Here is a 22,293-nt window from a genome sequence, read left to right as displayed (position 1 = left end):
GTATACAAAATTAAGGTAAGTTAGGAGGGATAATCCAATTGACCCAAAAACCTCAAGGTTCTTGACTGTTCACACGGCTATGAAGCTCAAGCATCTCTTGATGATTTGGGTCGACGGAAAGCGCAGCTCGACAGTCACGCAGCGCGCCCATAACATCGCCAACGTGCTCGTGGAATGCAGCCCGGAGGTGAAGAAGATGAAGATCCGCCTTGAACGCTATTGCCCTCGATAGTTCAGCGATGGCTTCCTTACCCTTATGGCTGTCCATCAGAACTGCAAGTCGAAAAGGGTGTTTACTTTGAGAGATAGTGAGATTTTAGAAAAATCAAACAAGTTCATTTTTTTTTCTAACCTGCAGCTCTGTAACGGTACGGGTAGACCCGAAGAGGGTCGAGGCGGGTGACCATCTCGAGGTCGCGCTTGCAGTACTCTGACCGTTTTTCATACGCGGACGCGTTGTTCATTGCCTTCTCGATCAGCTTGGTCATCTCGGCATATGCGGCATTCTTGTCGTTCCTAAGGTAATGGACACGGGCGAGGCCGAGTATGCCGGATCTTGAGGGCATTGATGTAGCAGTCAGCTGCAGCATCGTGCTTCCCACAGTCAACATACACACTTCCGAGGTTGTTCAGCGCCTGGGATCAGGATAGAAAATTAGTCGAACACTTAATACGATAGTATTTGAAGGATAAGATGATCAAACGAACTCAAAAAATTCCCCAACTAATATACGGATGCAAGGACTGTTTCTCAAGATGAAGCAACCTTCGTGGCTAAACAAATCAAACTTGATTCGAAATTCCAAAGGGGGGGAGGAAGGCATCGTACCTGACCCTTGCGAAGTCTATCTGACGGACACTTCAGAGCTTCTTCGAGAAGCAATACAACAGTGGACGAGCGAGACGGATCTTGACAGGAGTCGGCTAAAGCATAAGCTTTCAAGAAAAAAGCTTCAAAAGATCTCTGGAGCTTAATGGACTCCTCAGCTTTCTGTAGCCCTTCTTCGCAATGACCTGTATCGTATAAGATCCCCCCCTCGTATACGAATCTTTCGGGTTCACTTGATGCATGCTCACGAGCTAGCTGCATCGCTGCTTCTGGACAGTTTAATCTGATCACATATAGTATTATTCATCAGAATTATAAAAAAAAAAACAAGTTTAAAGATGAATGATTTGAGCCATTAGTTACCAGAGGAGAAGTAGAGACTGTCTAAAGTATAGAACGCCCTTCGGCGCATCTGATAGATTACAGACAGTGATCCGATATCATCGACTAAGGACCATGTATCATAGAGCTGTAGCCAGCAATCCGCAGTTGTCCAGCTCTCAACATGTTCCGGCACAAGAATGCGGAGTTGGGAAGCCCCAACTCGCCCACCAAACATCCTATAATCTGGAGACAATGTGAGAATCGCTTGCACATCGCACAAAGCTGATCGGTAATCCTCGAGAGCGAGATAGAAACGAGGCAGGTCCAGCCATTATTGACCGTTGTAGCCTATCCAAACTGCACAACAATTCAACTACCTGATCATCATTCAGTGAGACAGGAAGCTCGTGTAGAAACACTTGCAAACAAGAGGCAGCTAGTACAGGAGAATTTAAAGACCTGATACTGCACCAAGTAAAGACTCGACCTTTCTGTAGGGTGACACGACTCAAGTTCTTCATGAATTTCAGCTAGCACTTTAACGTATTCAACAGGCTTATAGCACGGAAGAATTGAAGAAGGTTCGGGAACCTTGATAAGGGATTCTCTACAAACAATGTTAAATCTAGTTCAATATTCCATCACATCAAACACGAAGAATTATTCACACCAAACACACAGTCACACACACATGTTATTCTCTTCAAACTATGCTAAATCTCGGTCAATACAAAATTTTGTTTTCTTAACACAATCTGTTTAATTTTGTCTAATCTTTGAGGCTGGCACTAAGTTGCCAATATTGAAACATATTTTGAATATTTTGTGAATTACTAGCTAGGTTACTATATTCTATTCGGCATTATTTTGTTGGAATCACAAAATATGAAAATGTTGTTGCTTCTCACATGATGTATATATATTCAGCAATGGGCCATATGTGTTATAGTAGTAGTTGAAAGAATGAAAATAATTTCCACACTAGGAAATATTCTCATTTGAATCTATCTATATATAGAGATTAGAGAGGGTATAGGATAGGATAGGGTAGGGTTAATTAAAAATAGTAGGGATGCACAACTTTTTCAGAAAAACACAAAAAAAAATATTAGGAACATATAAAATCTTCGTCCATCCCTAGTTTTTCGCAATAGAAGTAAGTACTAAAAACTATTCCTAGTACTCACAATAAAAATGAATATATATTTACATGAATACATATTATACAAATCCTTCTAAATATTTAGATACTAGAATTTTAAAATATTAGTAGAGGATAGAGTCGACATTCGGTGGGCGACAAAATTAGTTGCGGTTTATACCCCACACCCATTGCTGGACTTTTATTACATGCTTTCATTTCTTTCAATATAAAATTAGCAATTCTGATTTTTATAATATTATTTTCTCTTTCCGAGGCCTAAATTATTAAAATCTATGCTCCTAGAGATTCTACAAATGAATTACTAGCAAGTTCGAGAACAAAATTTTTTATAGGGAAAGTTCGAGAACAAGTATATAGGGAAAGTTCGAGAACAAGTGTATTTAGGGAGAGTTCGAGAACAAGTATGGGCGACTGACAAGATGCATAAATTTAGCTATATTACATATGATCTTTGGATTGCGTTATGCCTATTGTCGCATGTTCTTATTTTACTTTTATGTCCCAAAATAGCTTAATTTTGCTAATGACACCTGTCTCCTCACGCCAGCGCCACATCTTTTAAATCTTTTGCACATTGTTGGAGTGTTATATTTATATTTTATTGGTTCCTAAATTTAATTAGGATATTAATTTTAAAAATTTCCATCGAGTTTAACTGAGTTTGTGGAGTATCATGATGTGTTTTTTTAACTTTTAATGATGTGTAGTATTAGGGTTTTAATGATGTGTTTTTCGACTGTCATTTTCGACTATAATTTTAGGTTTTTAATTAATATAATTTTTAAATTTTAGTAAGTTTTGTATGGAATTCTCTTCTTTTTAGTGGTGAACATTGAAATCTAATAATTAAATGCCCCATCATTAAGTTTTGCATATTCGCGCGCGTGTGGGTGTGAAACAAGGTCCTACCTAATTTGGGTTATACTATTGAGTTTGAGAGGTAGCAAATGCCCCGGTCTTCAAATCGTCAAGCATGATCACGAGCATTGCATGAAGAAAACTCTTCTCCTCGGGGTCCGTCACCGTCCGCCATTCGGCTAACGTCTTGGCCATCTGAGCGCGTGTTTGTTGACGCGCAAAGAATTTGAGATCCTCTGTCGACTGGCCAAGGGGGGATGCCGACTGTACCGCCTGGGACCCCCCGGCGCCCCCCTCGCCTCCCGTTGTGCCCGCCTTTGACCAACCGGGCGAGTTCGGCGAGCGAACGATGGCGGGGATGGGAGCTTCTCCGCATCCTCGGGGAGGTCGTGGGAACCGCCGCTGCTGCCGCTGTAATCACCGGTATAGTTCAGTCGTTGCTTCTTCAGCCAGCCAGCGTCGACACCTGCCCGGAACTTCTCGGAGTCGTTCAACACCTCGTAGCAGTTCCAGTAGGTGAACTCCTTATACAACCCGGGCTGGGGGAAGGCTTTCTCCGCTATCCTCCTGCAGTCATCCTCCGTTAGGCCACTGCTCTGCATGCGGAGGGCGTTGGGGTACAAGCCCGAAAATCGGGAGACCCCAGCCCTAATTCGGTCCCACCCCTTCCGGCACTCCTCCCCGGTTCGCGGCCTCCCCTCCGGGCAAAATCTCATGTAGGCTGCACTACCGGGGCGTATCTCGTCTTGCAGGAAGATGACTCCCCGACTCGGCTAAACACTGTTACGGTTACTATTTTATTTTTCCAATTGTAATTTCATTCTAGTTTAGTTACTTCTGTTGTATTCCTTCTTTGGGTTGTATTACGCTCGGCTTTTATCTCTTGTAATCCAGAAACCAACAATCGCAAGGCGAGATAGCTTGCCTTTGAAGGAATTTGGACCTATAAACTGAACTAAAACTTTCAAAACTTAAAACACCTTTTGCTGGAGATGTCGACTGAATCCAACACCGCTGCTGCCACCTCCACCGCCGCCATTCTCCACCATGGCGACCACTGGACCGGTCAACACTTTGTCGATTCCGACGATGATGCCCACTCCAGGGCGTTACCCATCTTCTTCAACAATCCCTTGGGAGTTCGTTAACCCCCTTGGGCACACTGGTGTATCCACCTCGAGTGGATCGGTTGGTTCCACTTTTAGTGGTTCCTTCGGATCCTTTAATGGATCGAGTGCTGGGGCCTTCGGGTCTCATGCGGGTGCTAGTCCCTTCGGGGATAGTACGATCATGGCGGGCTCTATGCCCAACATGAATGGTGGGGGCTCTATGCCCAACCATGTTGTTGGCTCCTTCGGGGGCAACGGAATTGGTTCCTTCCATGGACCAAGTGCGGCACCTTTGGCACCAAGAATGATGCCACCTGCCGAGAAGCCACCAAAGTTTGGAGGATCTGACTTCAAGCGGTGGTACCAAAAGATGTTGTTCTACTTGACAACATTGGGCGTCGCCAACTTCCTCACGGAAAACGAGCCGCCCGCGCCAAGCCACCAAGAGACTAGGCTCGAAGTCATGGCGGACTATGAAGCTTGGAGAAAAGGGGATTATCTATATAAAATTTTTATTTTAAGTGCATTAGATGATAGCCTCTACAATGTATACTCCAATGTAACTACATCTAAACAAATGTGGGAAAGCCTAGAAAAGAAGTATAGCATAGATAATGTTGCAGGTACTGAACAAGTTGTAGCATCCAAGTTTATGGACTACAAGATGGTCGACTCTCGACCTATCATGGAGCAAGTCCAAGAGCTCCAAATGATCATCCACGCATTAGTGGCTAAAGGGATGACCTTGCCCGACAAATTCCTAAGGTGCACGATCATTGACAAGCTTGCTCCCAGTTGGAAGGACTTCAAGAGCTATCTCAAGCACAAGCGAAAGCAGATGACCCTTGAAGACTTGATCGTGAAATTGCGCATTGAGGCTGATGTGCGCAAAAACGACCAAAAGGCTAAGGGCTTCACCCCACTTGAAGCCAAAGCCAATCTGTTGGAGCGGGGCGGTCCCTCCAACAAACGCCCTCGCCCAAATCGTCCAAATGACAAAGGGAAGGGAAAGCAGCCTACAAAGAAGTTTGAAGGCGATTGCTACAAATGTGGCAAACCGGGCCACTTTGCAAAGGACTGCAGCAGCAAGAAGAAGAAGCCGGCTGCCCACGTCGTTGAGAAGGAGTTCAAGGACTGGGATAAAAACGACCTCAATGTTGTGGTCACTGAAGAGGTTAACCTTGTTGATAACAAGGGTGGCTGGTACATCGACACCGACGCTACTGCTCAAGTGTGCTCAAATAGGAGCAAGTTTGCCTCCTACAATGCTGTTGAAGGGAGGAAGATCAACATGGGGAATCAAGCATCGTTCGAAATCCTCGGCGTTGGCAACGTGATTCTCATGATGACGTCTGGCGTCACAATCACTTTGAAGGATGTGCTGCATGTCCCGGACATCCGCAAGAACCTAGTGTCAGGATCAATACTAGTTAATAAGGGGTTTAAACTTGTATTTGAGTCTGATAGGTTTGCATTGTACAAGTTTGGAAAGTCACTCGGAAAAGGTTATGTAACCGATGGACTTTTCAAGCTCAGTGTAGCAACTCGCAGTGTTGCAAAGCCGTTGGCTAATAATAATAAAGCATCTACTTCCTCTTATTTGACTGAGTGTTCAAATTTATGGCATTGTAGATTGGGACATGTAAATTCAAAAGCCATCAAAAGATTAGTAAATTTAGATTTACTAAAGGCTAATGAAGTGGATACTCAAGATAAATGTGAAATTTATCTTGAAGCAAAAATGACTAAGTTGCCGTTTCACTCGGTGGAACGAAGCACAAAACCCCTTTAATTAATTCACACGGATGTATGTGATTTAAAGATGGTGCAAACTAGAGGTGGTAAAAAGTACTTTATCACTTTCATAGATGATTGCACAAGGTATTGCTACATTTATCTTTTAAGAAGTAAAGATGAAGCAATAGAAGCGTTCAAAAATTATAAGAACGAAGTTGAGAATCAACTTGGTTGTAAAATCAAAACGATTCGAAGCGATAGAGGAGGCGAATATGTAGCCATGTTTGAGGAGTTATGCAACGCAAGTGGTATAATCCATCAAACGACTGCACCATATTCACCACAATCTAATGGTGTTGCAGAACGCAAAAATCGAACTCTAAAAGAGATGATGAATGCACTGCTTCTGACTTCAGGATTACCACATAACATGTGGGGGGAAGTTGTATTGACAGCCAACTATATCTTGAATAAAATCTCTCTCAAAGGAAAAGATGTTACTCCTTATGAGTTGTGGAAGGGAAGAAAGTCATCCTATAAATACCTCAAAGTGTGGGGGTGTTTGGCTAAGGTGATGGTTCCTCCACCCAAAGAAGTTACAATCGGACCTAAAATGATTGATTGCATCTTCATTGGATATGCACTTAATAGTAGTGCATATCGATTTGTTGTTCACAAGTCTGAAATATCGACTATTACTGTAGGAACAACAATTGAGTCGAGGAATGCCGTGTTTCTCGAAAATACATTTCCTTGCAAAGACAAAGAAAAAGTCGTAACCAATTCTGGGACAAGAATTGAAGAAGAAGCCACCAGTTCTAAACCAGTGGAGATTGAAGCCACTAGTTCTAAATCAGTGGATGAGGAACCTGAATCGCGCAAGCGTGCAAGGCCCGATCCAAAGGATACAGTACTAAGACGTGGTAATAGAGTCAGAACACCAAAAACATTTGGTCCTGACTACATTGCTTTTATGTTAGATGAAGAACCAACATCTATAAAAGTAGCCTTCGATGGCCCAGACGGGTTACATTGGAGAAAAGCTGTTCAAAGCGAAATTGATTCAATTTTGCTAAACCACACTTGGGTGTTGGTAGATCTACCTGAAGGTGCGAAACCTCTAGGTTGCAAATGGGTACTTAAAAGGAAATTTAAGGCCGGTGGAATAGTGGATAAATATAAAGCCCGATTAGTAGTAAAGGGTTTTAAACAAAAACAAGGACATGACTTCTTCGATACCTATTTACCTATAACAAGGATTGCATATATCCGAGTGCTTCTCGCTATTGCTGCATTGCACAATCTTGAGATTCATCAAATGGATGTAAAGACCGCGTTTCTAAATGGTGAACTAGAAGATGAAATCTACATGGAACAACCCGAAGGGTTTGTAGTACCTGGACAAGAGAAAAAAGTATGCAAGCTCGTAAAGTCTCTATATGGATTGAAACAAGCGCCATTGCAATGGCACTTGAAGTTTGATAATGTGATGTTATCAAATAGGGATGTCAATGTAACCCGAACCCGCGGGCCGGCCCGAATAACCCGATAAAAATACAGGGTTAGGGTTATAATTTCGCAGCCCGAATTTAAAATCGGGCCATTCCGGCTGACCCGTTCGGGTTGTCGGGTTAGGCGGGCTGACCCGTTCCGGTTACGGGTCTGCCCGTCGGGTTGAAGGCTTCTGCACAGCGAGCAGTTTTTGTAACGGTCATAACTTTCTCTACAAAGCTCCGATTGAGGCGTGCAATATATCCACGTGAAGCTCTTTTGAAGACGAAGAGAATGATATGTATTAGAGGTTTATCAGACTTCAAAATCGCGAGAAACATTGACTCAAACAAGGCTGCTGCACATCCACATATTTTGTGTACATTTTCTAATCAATTTTCTATCATTTCTCAACAAACATTTTCTAATCAATTTTCTATCATTTCTCAATAAACATACCAAAATATAGAAATATAATCAAAATCATCCAAGACAACCCTCTAAAACCATGCAAAATCCAAATACGTCAACCGACTATATAAGATCACGAAAAAAATCACCATGTGGTTCATGGATTTATAAATACTCGTATATAGAAGCTTTCTTTTAGTATATTTCCAATATAATAGTGCAAAGTGTTTTGACGCCGCTTCGTCATTGAATTATGCGTACTTTGATGATTCTTAAAAAAAAAGATAAATTATTATTTGACTTATTTACAGCTGGAATAAATTAAATTTGACCAATCATAAATCAAGAAAACTTAGAGTTACTCCAATTAGCTAGCATCTTGATAATTCACTCTTTAACAATTCAAAATATTTTTGTTACATCTACGATGCACCTCTCACGTTATAAAAATTTTATTTAATTTTCTACGAATTGATTTGTGTTTGAATTTTGAAACAAAGTGTTGATTTATGTTTTAAATACATAAACATAAACATAAACATACTATTGATAGATATTTTGTAAATAATTATGTAATGAATAAGTTATTAAAATTTAAATAACTTAATCTTTTTTAAAAATATTAAAGAAAATTAAAAATATGTATTTCATTGTTGAATGATTAATTAAAAATATGTATATAATTAAAGAAAATTTTAAATATGTATTATTTTTTGAAATATTAAAAGAATTAAAAATATGCATTGGCCCGAATAACCCGGTGGGTTAGCCCGAAACCCGAAGGGTTAGGGTTAGGGTCGAACTTTTATAACTCGAAAAATCATAACCCGAATAGCCCTTACCCGAATGGCCCGACAACCCGAACGGGTTGTCCCGAACCCGAACGGGTTGGCCCGATTGACATCCCTATTATCAAATGGATTCAAGATCAACGAGTGCGACAAATGTGTCTACATCAAGAGCACTAATAACGGCCATGTTATAGTGTGTCTATACATTGATGATATATTAATCTTGGGTAGCAACACTCAAGTAATTAACGACACAAAGGCCATGTTAAAGAGAAACATGGGTCTAGCCGATGTAATTCTTGAAATGAAGATTCTAAGAACGTCTGATGGAATCATCTTAACTCAATCACATTATGTTGACTGTTGAGAAGATATTGAATAAATTCAAAGCCTATGATGGCGCGCTAGTTAAGACTCCAATTGAACTCGACGTTCACTTGAGCAAGAACAAGGGCGAGCCCGTTGTACAAGAAGAGTATGCACGGGTCATCGGATGCATTATGTACTTAACTAATTGCACTCGACCTGACATTGCTTGTGCCGTGAACAAGTTGAGTCGTTACACGAGTAATCCAAGCAAAGAGCATTGGAGAGCTCTTGTGAGGGTTTTGAGATATTTAAAACATACTCAAAATCTTGGGCTACATTTCTCGAGATACCCCACGGTACTTGAAGGGTACTGTGATGCAAATTGAATATCCGACAATAGAGACTCACTTTCAACAAGTGGATACGTCTTTACTATTGGGGGTGGTGCTGTATCGTGGAAATCCACAAAACAGACATGTATAGCCCGATCAACAATAGAATCGGAGTTCATTGCCTTAGATAAGGCTGGTGAGGAAGCCGAGTGGCTTAAGAACTTCCTTGAAAATATTCCATGTTGGTCTAAGCCAGTGCCACCAGTGCTGATCCACTGCGATAGCCAAGCAGCTATTGGAAGGGCAAACAATGGCTTCTATAATGGTAAGTCTCGACATATACGTCGACGACACAACACCGGGAGACATTTGATCACAACATGGGTGATTACAATTGACTACGTGAAGTCAATAGATAATCTAGCGGATCCGCTGGCCAAAGGGTTAAACCGTGATCAAATGAATAAGTTGCTAGAGGGAATGAGTTTGAAATCCACAAACTAAAGAATTATCATAGTGGTAACCCAACCATGATGACTGGAGATCCCAAGAACTTGGTTCAAAGGGACAACTAAGCTATGAGAGTTCATGAGAAACACTCAACTATATCTATTCCCTAGAGAGCAATCGAGTGTTGGAGAACTTGCCTAGTGGTAAAGGCTAAGTCTATGACTTTTAATGGTTCTTAAGGATCTCAAAGAGATGGAGTTCTCAAAGAGACCAAGTATGGCAAGGTACTTAACTAAGAATCACCTATGTAAGTGCGAAGTGTGGTCGCTTCATAATACGCACTTATGAATCCAAAGTGATGTCCAAGACCGTAATGGACACAAAACGTGAGAACGGAAGAGGTTGAGGTGTTTAAGCGTTAACACCATTGTCTCGGTGCACGTTGCGGGGGATTAGTTCAAAGCATCGCGCTACTAAGCCGCATGTGTATCCGATGGTGTCGACTATGGAGGGTTCAAAGCCAACAACTACCTATCCTTATGCTTATATACCTCTCGATGGTTGAGCTTGTGTCTGCATGCATATGCATTCGGCTATTTCCACTCATGTGGGGGATTGTAAAAAACATGGATTAAATATGCCCGGTCAATGAATTTTGACCAAATAATAAATATGACAAGACATTTAATTTTGTGAAATTAAATGATATAGCGTCGATCTACATTTTACGTAGATAAATGTAGTATATTCACTTTCTCAAATCCGATTTCCGGTGAGTGAGAAATAATTGATTAAAGTTGGGCGTAATTAGCTTTTAATTAAAGCTTGGAGCTTGAGCTTAGGGAATAATTAACGAGTGTTAATTATCCCACATTGGAGAAGTGACACATCTTTTAATGTGTTTAAATTAAGTGACTTTATGTTACTTAATAATTATAGTGGACCAAGATGGGTGAAAGAGCCCACACGCGCGCGCCGCCGCCGCCCGCCCGCCCGAGCCCGTGCACGTGGTCGTGGTCGTGGTCGCGGGCCCGGGCCCGATCTCGATCTTGGGTCTTGGATCTTGGTCTTTGGGCTCGGGTCTGGACCCGTAATAATCTTTTTAGACCACCGCTGAGTCAGCAATCCAAGTGACTTGACACGTCGTTAAGCGTGGCATAGTCAAAGCTGCCACGTGAGAAAAGCACACGCTCCACACGCGAATGGCACACTCCTGCCACACTCTTGTAACCGCCGACGGTTGCGAATCTGCTATGATGAGCCTTCATGGCTTGGTTGACCCTGCATGGTGGCTTGGCCTATAAATAGGCTAGCCATTCCACTACATTAGACACACATTACACCATTCACAAGCATAAGCTCTCTCTCTCTGCATTGTTTTTCTGTCGAAAGCTCTGCCCTCTCCTCCATCCAGTTCGCTGGAGCTCTGTTGATTGCGGTGCTGTTTCACCAGAGACGTAGCCGTTTTACCTTTGGGGACGACACGCCAAACCGAGAGCACTACCGGGGCGTATCTCGTCTTGCGGGAAGAGGACTCCTCGACTCGGCTAAACACTTTTACGGTTATTGTTTCGTTTTTCCAATTGTAATTTCATTCTAGTTCAGTTACTTCTTTTGTATTCCTTCTTTGGGTTGTATTACGCCCGACTTTTATCTCTTGTAATCCAGAAACCAACAGAAAATAATTTCCACATTAGGAAATATTCCCATTTGAATCTATATATAGAGATTAAGAGGGTATAGGATAGGATAGGATAGGATAGGATAGGGTAGGGTTAATTAAAAATAGTAGGGATGCACAACTTTTTCAGAAAAACACAAAAAAAAATATTAGGAACATATAAAATCTTCGTCCATCCCTAGTGTTTCGCAATAGAAGTAAGTACTAAAAACCATTCCTAGTACTCACAATAAAAATGAATACATATTTACATGAATACATATTATACAAATCCTTCTAAATATTTAGATACTAGAATTTTAAAATATTAGTAGAGGATAGAGTCGACATTCGGTGGGCGACAAAATTAGTTGCGGTTTATACCCCACACCCATTGCTGGACTTTTATTACATGCTTTCATTTCTTTCAATATAAAATTAGCAATTCTGTTTTTTATAATATTATTTTCTCTTTCCGAGGCCTAAATTATTAAAATCTATGCTCCTAGAGATTCTACAAATGAATTACTAGCAAGTTCGAGAACAAAATTTTTTATACCGAAAGTTCGAGAACAAGTATATAGGGAAAGTTCGAGAACAAAATTTTTTATACCGAAAGTTCGAGAACAAGTATGGGCCACTGACAAGATGCATAAATTTAGCTATATTACATATTTCTTGTCATAAATTTAGCTATATTACATATTTCTTGTCATAAATTTAGCTATATTACATATGATCTTTGGATTGCGTTATGCCTATTATCGCATGTTCTTATTTTATTTTTATGTCCCAAAATAGCTTAATTTTGCTAATGACACCTGTCTCCTCACGCCAGCGCCACATCTTTTAAATCTTTTGTACATTGTTGGAGTGTTATATTTAAATTTTATTGGTTCCTAAATTTAATTAGGATATTAATTTTAAAATTTTCCATCGAGTTTAACTGAGTTTGTGGAGTATCATGATGTGTTTTTTTAACTTTTAATGATGTGTAGTATTAGGGTTTTAATGATCTGTTTTTCGACTGTCATTTTCGACTATAATTTTAGGTTTTTAATTAATATAATTTTTAAATTTTGTAAGTTTTGTATGGAATTCTCTTCTTTTTAGTGGTGAACATTGAAATCCAATAATTAAATGCCCCATCATTAAGTTTTGCATCTTCGCGTGTGTGTGAAACAAGGTCCTACATAATTTGGGTTATACTATTGAGTTTGAGAGGTAGCAAATGCCCCGGTCTTCAAATCGTCACGCATGCTCACAAGCATTGCGTGAAGAAAACTCTTCTCCTCGGGGCCCGTCGCCGTCCGCCATTCGGCTAACGTCTTGGCCATCTGAGCGCGCGCTTGTTGACGCGCGAAGAATTTGAGATTCTCTGTCGACTGGCCAAGGGGGATGCCGACTGTACCTCCTGGGACCCTCCGGCGCCCCCCTCGCCTCCCGTTGCGCCCGCATTTGACCAACCGGGCGAGTTCGGCGAGGGAACGATGGCGGAGACGGGAGCTCCTCCCCATCCTCGGGGGGGTCGTGGGAACCGCCGCTGCTGCCGCTGTAATCACCGGTATAGTTCAGTCGTTGCTTCTTCGGCCAGCCAGTGTCGACACCTGCCCGGAACTTCTCGGAGTCGTTCAGCACCTCGTAGCAGTTCCAGTAGGTGAACTCCTTATACAACCCGGGCTGGGGGAAGGCTTTCTTCGCTATCCTTCTGCAGTCATCCTCCGTTTGGCCACTGCTCTGCATGCGGAGGGCGTTGGAGTACAAGCCCGAAAATTAGGAGACTCCAGCCCTGATTCGGTCCCACCCCTTCCGGCACTCCTCCCCAGTGCCGCCATTGGAGATGCTCTTATACACTTAACTTTTATTTATTGTGCATCTCATAATGAATATATCATTTAGCCTTAGCTAGACAAGGATAAAAATCACATATAAAAACAAAAGTGAAAATAACAGTGTCAAAATCATGAACATTGTCCTATACTAGTTGCAAAATTATATACGCCAACATTAAATCGTTTCGTGTTTTTTGTTTTTTTAACTAAATACTTTAACTTAATGAATGTTGTTAGATAGAGTACATTGATCACACATGCCCAATCTCAAACACTAATATATTTCTATGGCTTGAAAAAAAAAGTAAGAGAAAAAAAAAAATCCAAATTTCCCCTTTTACGTTAAAATGACATTTCAACCCTTAATATATAGATTTCATAAAATATTACTCCATTCGTTCTTGAAAAATATGAACATTTGATTCGACACATGTTTTAATGCATAATTGATAAAATAAGAGAGAGATAGAGAGAAAAAGTAATTAAAGTATTGTTAGTAGATAATGAGTCTCACCTCTTTAAAGATAAAAGATTTTCTAAAATTAGAATGTTTATACTTTTCAGGAACGAACTAAAAATTAAAAGAAATTGTTCATACTTTTCTGGGACGGAGGAAGTATTAGTATTCTTTAATTTATCAAAGAATTAAAAAATTAAATACCCTTTAAAATTCAACCATTAGCTCTGTCTTCTCTTCTATCGAACATTATTTCACTTGCCTATATTTCTCTCTCTCTCTAAACACTCACTCACTTTAACCTGATGTAATGTTTTTGTAATAAAAATACTACTCCTATATTAAAACTATAAATTATGTACACATAATATGTGTTACCATATTGTGTATTTGGATTACATCCAATGGAATTAATTGCATGATTGAATTGATTGTTTGAAATTTTAAATATAATATTAATGATTGTGGCCGCCGAAAATAAAGTTGTACGAGAAAATGTGTTTTACATTTGTATTTATTCCAAGTGTGATTTTTTTTATCACAAGCATTAATCATTTATCATATCACTATCCAAAGTGAGTTTTTATAGTTACAGGCCGTTGACTTTGTGAATGGCCATAAAAACGAATTTGAAATTTTTGTATGATTTGAGGAAATTAAGGGGACAACTCGACAGTAAGCTCAGTTGTTCATGAGAATTAGCAATTTTATTTGGATAGCTTTAACAAACATTATTAGAAAGGAAAATATTATAATATTAATAATTTTACAAGTAATAGAATTTCAACTATTCAAAGTCTTAATCCATGAAGATGTTTTTCATTTTTATTAGCATTATATACCTTTACAGAAACATGCAAGTAGTATAAATAGAGTGATGGAAACTGTCTCACCTATTGAGGCGTCTACAAATCGGTGCAGATAATAGTCACTATGTCCGCCGGTGGATACCCTTGGTAATTACCATTAAAAAAAGAAAAAAGTCTTTTGGAAGTTGACCTTAATTCTTAAAAACTTCCATGACAAACATGTACTAACAACTGTTTTGATTTTGCTTAATTAGTCAACAAATATATTTGTCATTTTTCCTGATTTGCTAATAATTTTGCATTATGCATGTGATTTGCAGCTATTTCGGTAAATTCAGAGTACTATAAACTATAATTAACTATATAAAAATAAATAATTTAAGCCAATTTTTTTATCAAAAGTGGGAGGAAAGGTTTCATGTAGTAGAAAATGTCTAGCGTGCGTACCATTTTTATCAGTTACTCCTCTGTCCGCCATTAGGAGTCTCATTTATGGGCGGCACGGGTTTTAAGAAATATTTAAAAAAGTGAGAAGAAAAAAGTTAGTGGAATAAGGGTCTCACTTGTACATATTAATTTTAAATGAAATGTTAATGGAATGACCCTATTACTATTTATGGCAAAAGTGAACCGAAACTACTATTTGCGAACAGAGAGAGTAGATTTTAATTCAACATTAATAACTGATGATCAAGCGATCAACCACTGATTTCAACAAAAAATCAGAAAACATTAAAAAGTTATTAATAAAAACCACCAAAAATTAAAACTAGTTATATTTCTGATTTCTTTAAAATCGATACCGATGGTTAGAGTGTCCACTATAATGAGGCGCGGCTATAGCCGCGTTTGGGGAAAAAGCGGGGCGGAAGCGGGGCGGGTTATAATGGGAAGGGTGTCCGCCGCGGGGGTGGACGCGGCGAGTGGGGCGAGATGCGGCGGACGCGCGATAGTCGTGTGCGCGGCGAGGACGCGGCGGGGGTGCTATAGCCGCGCCTATAGGCGCGGCGCCTATAGTGGAGACATTAGCCGCGGCGGTTGCATGCGATTTTTTTTTCACTTCAATTCATCTATAAATACACCCCACTCCATTCATTATTTTCACACCATTCAAACACAACATCTATACAAATTTCTCTCACTACAATTTGGGGTCGGAAATGAATAATTTGTGGAGAGACAACTGGAATGCTCTGATTCAACAGGTGCAACACCAGGCCGCCCAGGAGGTAGCGGCCCGTTTGGCGGAGGAGGCGGAGGATGCGGAGGATCCGATCCCTCGCACCATTACTCATCGGCGGACAATCCCACGAGACCACGTCGGTGCTCACCAACGTTTAATGGATGATTACTTCGTGGATAACCCCCGTTATCCACCCGAGATATTCCGCCGGAGATTCAGGATGTCGCAGCGGCTGTTCAATTATATAGCGACGAATTTGGCGGAGCGTTACCGGTGCTTCACCCTCCGGCGTGATGCGGCTGGCCGGATCGGGCTGTCCACACAACAGAAGTACACCGCTGCAATCCGACAGCTTGCCTACGCCGGACCAGCGGACATGTTCGATGAATACCTACAGATGGGTGAGACTACTGGCCTCACGGTGCTTAGGCAGTTCTGTAAGGGGATCCGGGAAATTTTCGGTGGGGAGTTTCTACGGAAGCCCAACCTGGATGAGTGTCAGCGCTTACTTGATATGCACGGGTCGGTGCACGGCTTCCCAGGAATGTTAGGAAGCATCGATTGCATGCATTGGGAGTGGAGGAACTGCCCCGTGGCATGGAAAGGCCAGTTCACTACTGGATTCAAAAGCAAACATCCAACGATGATACTGGAAGCCGTTGCGGACTACCGACTGAAGATCTGGCATGCGTATTTCGGCGTGGCAGGTTCGAACAACGACATCAATGTTCTTCAGTCGTCGCCTCTCTTCAACGAGGAGTGCCGGGGGGAGGGGCCAGAAATCAGCTTCGTAGCCAACGGTACGCAGTACAGTAGGGGCTACTATTTGGCAGATGGAATATATCCGCGGTCAGAGATGCCCACGGTTCGAAAACCGGCGGTTCCGGTTCGGAACCGCCGGTTCCGGTTTTGGCGGAAGCGGAACCGGAACCGGACCGTGAGGCTATTTCACGGTTCCGGTTCCGGTTCGAAAACCGGGCGGTTCCGGTTCCGGTTCGGAACCGCCGGTTTTCCGGCGGTTTTGGCGGTTCCGGTTTTTGAACCGGCGGTTTCGCCGGTTCAATTATTTTTTTTTTTTTTTAAATTTGAAATTTGGCTTTATACAACAAATCGGAACAAGACAATGCATAATTCAAGCACAAATAAGACGAATAAGGAGAAAATGAAATGAATTTTATTGATTTTGAGTTGTAACGGACAACGATACATTACAATTTACAATACATAAGTATACAATACAACAACATACAACAATGTAATATAATTTACAAGTGTCGTCGGGCGTCGGCTCGTCGCCTCGTCGGACTCGGAAGGTAAATTTAAAAAAAAATGAAATGGGGGGGAAAAAGGAAAAATTGAAAAGGGCTTGAGATCAACTTAAACTTTCAAAGTTAAACTTTTCAAATTTAAGTTGAGTTGCCTACGTATCCACAATTTTATTGAGGAATCAAAGCCCACGTAGTTCTCTTACCTTGGGATCAACCCTTTTTTCTTGCAAAATGTTGCCCATTTTCTAAGCAAACACATATCAACACGCTATATACACATTGCTGCATTTCTAATAGGGGCAATTTGATCTTCCAAAGCAATCAATGCATCTCGAACACACATAGTCAGAATATTATTCAAGCATCTAGCATGGAAAAAATTAGTACTAATAGATAGTTTGTTCTGATTTTTTCCATGCTAGATGCTTGAATAATGTTCTGACTATGTGTGTTCGAGATGCATTGATTGCTTTGGAAGATCAAATTGCCCCTATTAACACAAGAGTGGGGTGAATGTAAATGAGGATAGAGGGGGGTATTTATAGAAAAAAATGAGGGGGAAAATGGAAGAATTCGAATTTGAAATTTAAAAAAAAAAAAAAAAATTTGAATTTTCACAAAACCGGCGGTTTTGGCGGAAAACCGCCGGAACCGGCGGAACCGCCGGTTTCCGGGCCAAAACCGCCGGTTTCCGAAATAAAACCGCCGGTTCGGTCAACGAACCGTCTGCAAAAGCTGCTCCATTGTCGCCTCGTGCTCCGCGCCGCCTCGAAAGCCACTAAACCGGCGGTTAACCGCCGGTTTTTCCGGTTAACCGCCGGTTAACCGCCGAAAAACCGGCGGTTTCGACCGTTTTTGAAGATCACCACCGGCCCCCATCCCCCTGCCTCGATTTAAGCGCCGGAACCGGCGGTTCCACGGTTAACCGCCGGTTCCGAACCGTCCCGAACCGCCGGTTCGGTGACGGTTCCGGTTCGAAATATCTTGAACCTGAACCGGACCGCGAACCGAATTGCGCCGGTTCCGGTTCGGGAATATTGCGCCGGTTCCGGTTCCAGTTCCGGAACCGCCGGTTCTGGTTCGGCGGTTAACCGCCGGAACCGGAACCGGTGGGCATGTCTATCCGCGGTGGCCCGTATTCGTGAAGACTGTCCGCCAACCGGTAGGACCGAAGAAACAATATTTTGCGCGCAAACAAGAGAGTGCTAGGAAGGACGTTGAGCGGGCTTTTGGTGTCCTCCAATCGCGGTGGGCTATTATACGGTGTCCGGCACGAGTTTGGCACGAAGATGATGTCGCGAATATTATGTTAGCATGCATCATATTGCATAATATGATAATAGAAGATGAAGGATTTGCGGCAGAGCGATGGGCGCCGGAAGAGGGTGCAAGTACAAGTCACGGTGTCGCCTCCGCGCCGATCCAGATGGGCGTACCACGGAGCAATGAATATTTGATCCAACGCTTCGCTGATATGCGCAGGACCACATCACATAACACAATGCAGGCCGATTTGATTGAAGAAGTGTGGGCACGTAGGGGAGGTGGTGGCGTTGTGTAAACTTGATAGTGATTTGTACTAGATTCAATGTAGTGTGTGATTTTAATTTTAAATATAATTTAGTGTGTAATCCTAATTTTAATTTTAATTTGTATTTTATTTTTATTTTTATTTTTATTTTTATTTTTATTTTTATTTTTAATTCGTATAGTCGGCTTCTTCTAATTACGTATAGCCCGATAAAGTTGTTCATAATTACTTGAAATATTATAAAATAAAAGTTGATTATAAAATTTTGGGGCTATTGGAGGTGTCCACCATAGTGGCGGACACAAAATTTTGGGGCTATGGACAACAAAATTGGGGCTATTGACAAAAACTGGGGCGGGGCTATTGGGCGTGTCCGCCTTATAGTGGACACTCTTATGGAACCAATGACACACCCATAATTCCAAATTATCACCCTTCGATGTTGCGAAAAGATAATCTCGAAAGACTAACACGGCCTTAAAGTAATAATCCATCAATTATATTAGTACTATTATACATTATCATTAAAGCACCTTCCACATATTTAAACACATAACTCCCAACACCCATTTCTATATTCGAAATCGACATATATTTATATATAGAAAGTGAGGTGCAGTCATTTTTTTTTCGGTTTCCGCCCAAATATACTGTTGGGTCAGTTAAATATGACTCACAGTCGGCGACCCGCTCTGATACCATGATAGAAATCCATGTGGTCCATCTTAAAACCAATTGGTGATAAGAGGAGAGGCCCATGAGACTTATATAGTGGATTAAGCTCTTTGTGTACACCGATGTGAGATATTATTATATTCATTGTTATGTTTCAATTGCCAACACTCCCCACCCAATCCACCAATCACAGACCCCCAATCCATTACTCTAAATCCATGCCACCTCATCTCCCTAACCCCTTATAGGAATTAATATGAGATTAATTCCTATTGAATATATTATATGAAAAGAGAGCACAAAGAGAGGAAAATAGCGGTTTCTCCAAGAGGGAGAACTGATTCTTCATTCTGTTTGATAATAATAAAAGACTCCATACATATTTATAATATATGTTGTATAAAAAGATCTCCTATAAACTAGGAAAGCAAATCAAAAGCAAATCAAATCCAAACCACTATGGAAAGTAAATAAAATCATAACAACTAAATAATAATAAAGCATAAATAAACTAAATAAATATACGGAGAGAATATCAGCTCCCTTCCGGAATAAAATAGAATATCATGTCCCTATTATCTCTCCCACCGTTGAAAACCACCTTACCCTCAAGGTGAAAGTCAGCAAAATAATCTTCCATCTCATTGTCGCAGTATTTGTTTGGATCTTCGTCTGCAAACAAAATTGTATCGTTTGGGACCGCAACGAGTGACGGAGAAATAATATTTGGGCATGAGATATCTTTAGCAATCATCTTTGGGCATGAGATCTCTTTAGCAACTTCACTGACATAACCAATGATGACAACATTAATTTTTGGGCTATGAGAATTTAGAGGAAATTTGGTTTCCACCAAATTCATTGCATCATCTAACGCTTGTGGCAATTCGTCATCATTTATTACCGTTTCTTCAATGAAGGGATCAGACTCGACATTTGTTGTTGGCTCATCGTCATTTTTTGCAACGGGCTCGATGATAGAATCAGATGTGGCCTCCTTTTTAGCCATGGCCTCTTTTTTTTTTGCTAAATATGTCACTGCTTCCATAATTTTGTTGAGAAGTTTATTCGTCTCGGCGAAGTAAATGGCATCCTCATCAAAGTTATGATAAACATCATCCAGAAATTCTTGTCATGAGCAATTAGGATTCGAGCGTCGATACTCGTGGAGCCATACAGATGCTGTATGGTCAAAAAACAACCTCACAAAAAACAGACGATCAGCATCAGAGAACAAGTGATAGTCAAAATATTCCTGAATATCCAAAATCCACCTCACATGATTAACAATAGAAAACCGAGGAGGAGAGTTTGACAGCAAGACGGACATGGTGGTAGAAAGTAAATCAATAGGAGGATGAGAACCTAATGAAAGCATGGAAGGACTTGAGCGAGGGATTCGAGTGGGTGGATCAAGCTATATGGAAGATAACTGATCTGGATGGACCAGTTAGCAAGTGTCGTTGCCACTTGATCAAGTCGTTCACGCTCTCACTAGCCAACCAATGTAATTTATATAACTCCCAATTTTGCACTACTTTAACAGTAAAGCGGCAAGTTCGGGGTCGATCCCACAGAGAAGCGAGTGTATCGAGTGTGTGCATAGTGAATAGGGTTCGGCTGCTGCCACGCTTTAATTTTGGGAGTTTTAACTACTGGGTTTACACTAGGCACAAAGTAAACTATCTACTGGATCAAGTCACTGATTACTACTGGATCAAGTAAACGACATACTGAAAATAAGAACTCAACTAACTAAGCATGCTACGGAAAACATGAAGCATCTTGCCACTCAACATGATTAAACACTTGGTCAAAGAGTAAAAAGCTAAACTGAACTTGAAAACAGTAAACGTGAGAACGAAGACAAAACAACTCAATTTTATACTAAGAACTCAGAACAGTACAGCGAACAGGCGGAATTTAACTAAGCTAACACTTCGGAGAATACGAAAGCAAGTAAAACCGAGAGGTCCTCGGCGGGAAACTTGAGATAGCGCTTCCTTCGGTCGCCCTTTCTAACTAAACACTTCTCTATCTAAACTATCTCTGGAACTGAGCTAGACTAAACTAAACTAAGATAAAACTGAAGACGGAAGAAGATGGTAAAAGCTAAACTAAAAAAAGGGTCTCCTCATTGTGGTGGCACATCCTCTATTTATAGGCTCGGCAACGACCTCCGGCTGGATAACGATCTTGGCAGAGGATATTCGCTCACGCTGTGAGCGAGCGACTCATCGATTGCTACGTGCTTTCCTTCTAGAATGACGACGCTTTTCAGTAACAGATTGATGACTCAACTCCGTCCTTGCGTCTCATGTATCAGCATGTGTCCCCTTCTAGAACGTCGTCCTTGATAACAGAATGATGCGCACCATCCAGCTCATTATCCTCACGTGTCCTTCTTCTGGAAGCCAGTGGTCCCCTCCTTAACTGCTTGATTACTCCCCTTGATCAACTCCTCCGATTTTTTGCCTTTTTCGCCTGTTGTACTTGCTTGATTAGTTTGGTCTTGTTGCCTTGGTCAAGCGGCATTCCTGCACAATTAATACTTGCTTTTGCGATAAACCGATCAAGTAGCGTACTTTTTACCCATAAACCGATGCATGAAATAGGCCTTATCAAAGCACAATTTGATAGGAATTAATATGAGATTAATTCCTATTGAGTATATTATATGAAAAGAGAGTACAAAGGGAGGAAAATAGCGCGTTTCTCCAAGAGGGAGAACCGAAGGAGAGAACGAAATTAATAATTTAATTCTTCATTCTACTTGATAATAATAAAAGACTCCACACATATTTATAATATGTGTTGTACAAAAAGATCTCCTATAAACTAGGAAAGCAAATAAAAAGCAAATTAAATCTTAACCACTATGAAAAGTAAATAAAATCATAACAACTAAAAAATACTAAAACATAAATAAACTAAATAAATATACGGAGAGAATATCAGCTCCCTTCCGGAATAAAATATAATATCATGTCCCTATCAACCCCCACCCCACCACCCAATTCCCTCCAGAAGTTTCCACTCCACCAATCCAAAGAACCTTCTAATTAAAAAAAA

The 22,293-nt window shown here is 40.9% G+C and overlaps 1 pseudogene; it reads right to left on the bottom strand.

The window, feature by feature from the left end:
* Positions 1–52: 52 nt before the first annotated feature.
* LOC121792643 lies at positions 53–20,230 on the bottom strand (annotated as a pseudogene).
* Positions 20,231–22,293: the final 2,063 nt, after the last annotated feature.

The sequence above is a fragment of the Salvia splendens genome, chromosome 1 (assembly GCF_004379255.2).
Source record: "Salvia splendens isolate huo1 chromosome 1, SspV2, whole genome shotgun sequence".
Classification (NCBI taxonomy): Eukaryota; Viridiplantae; Streptophyta; class Magnoliopsida; order Lamiales; family Lamiaceae; genus Salvia; species Salvia splendens.
Note: the sequence above shows the minus strand (reverse complement) of the source record. Positions and strands in the feature narration are given on the sequence as shown.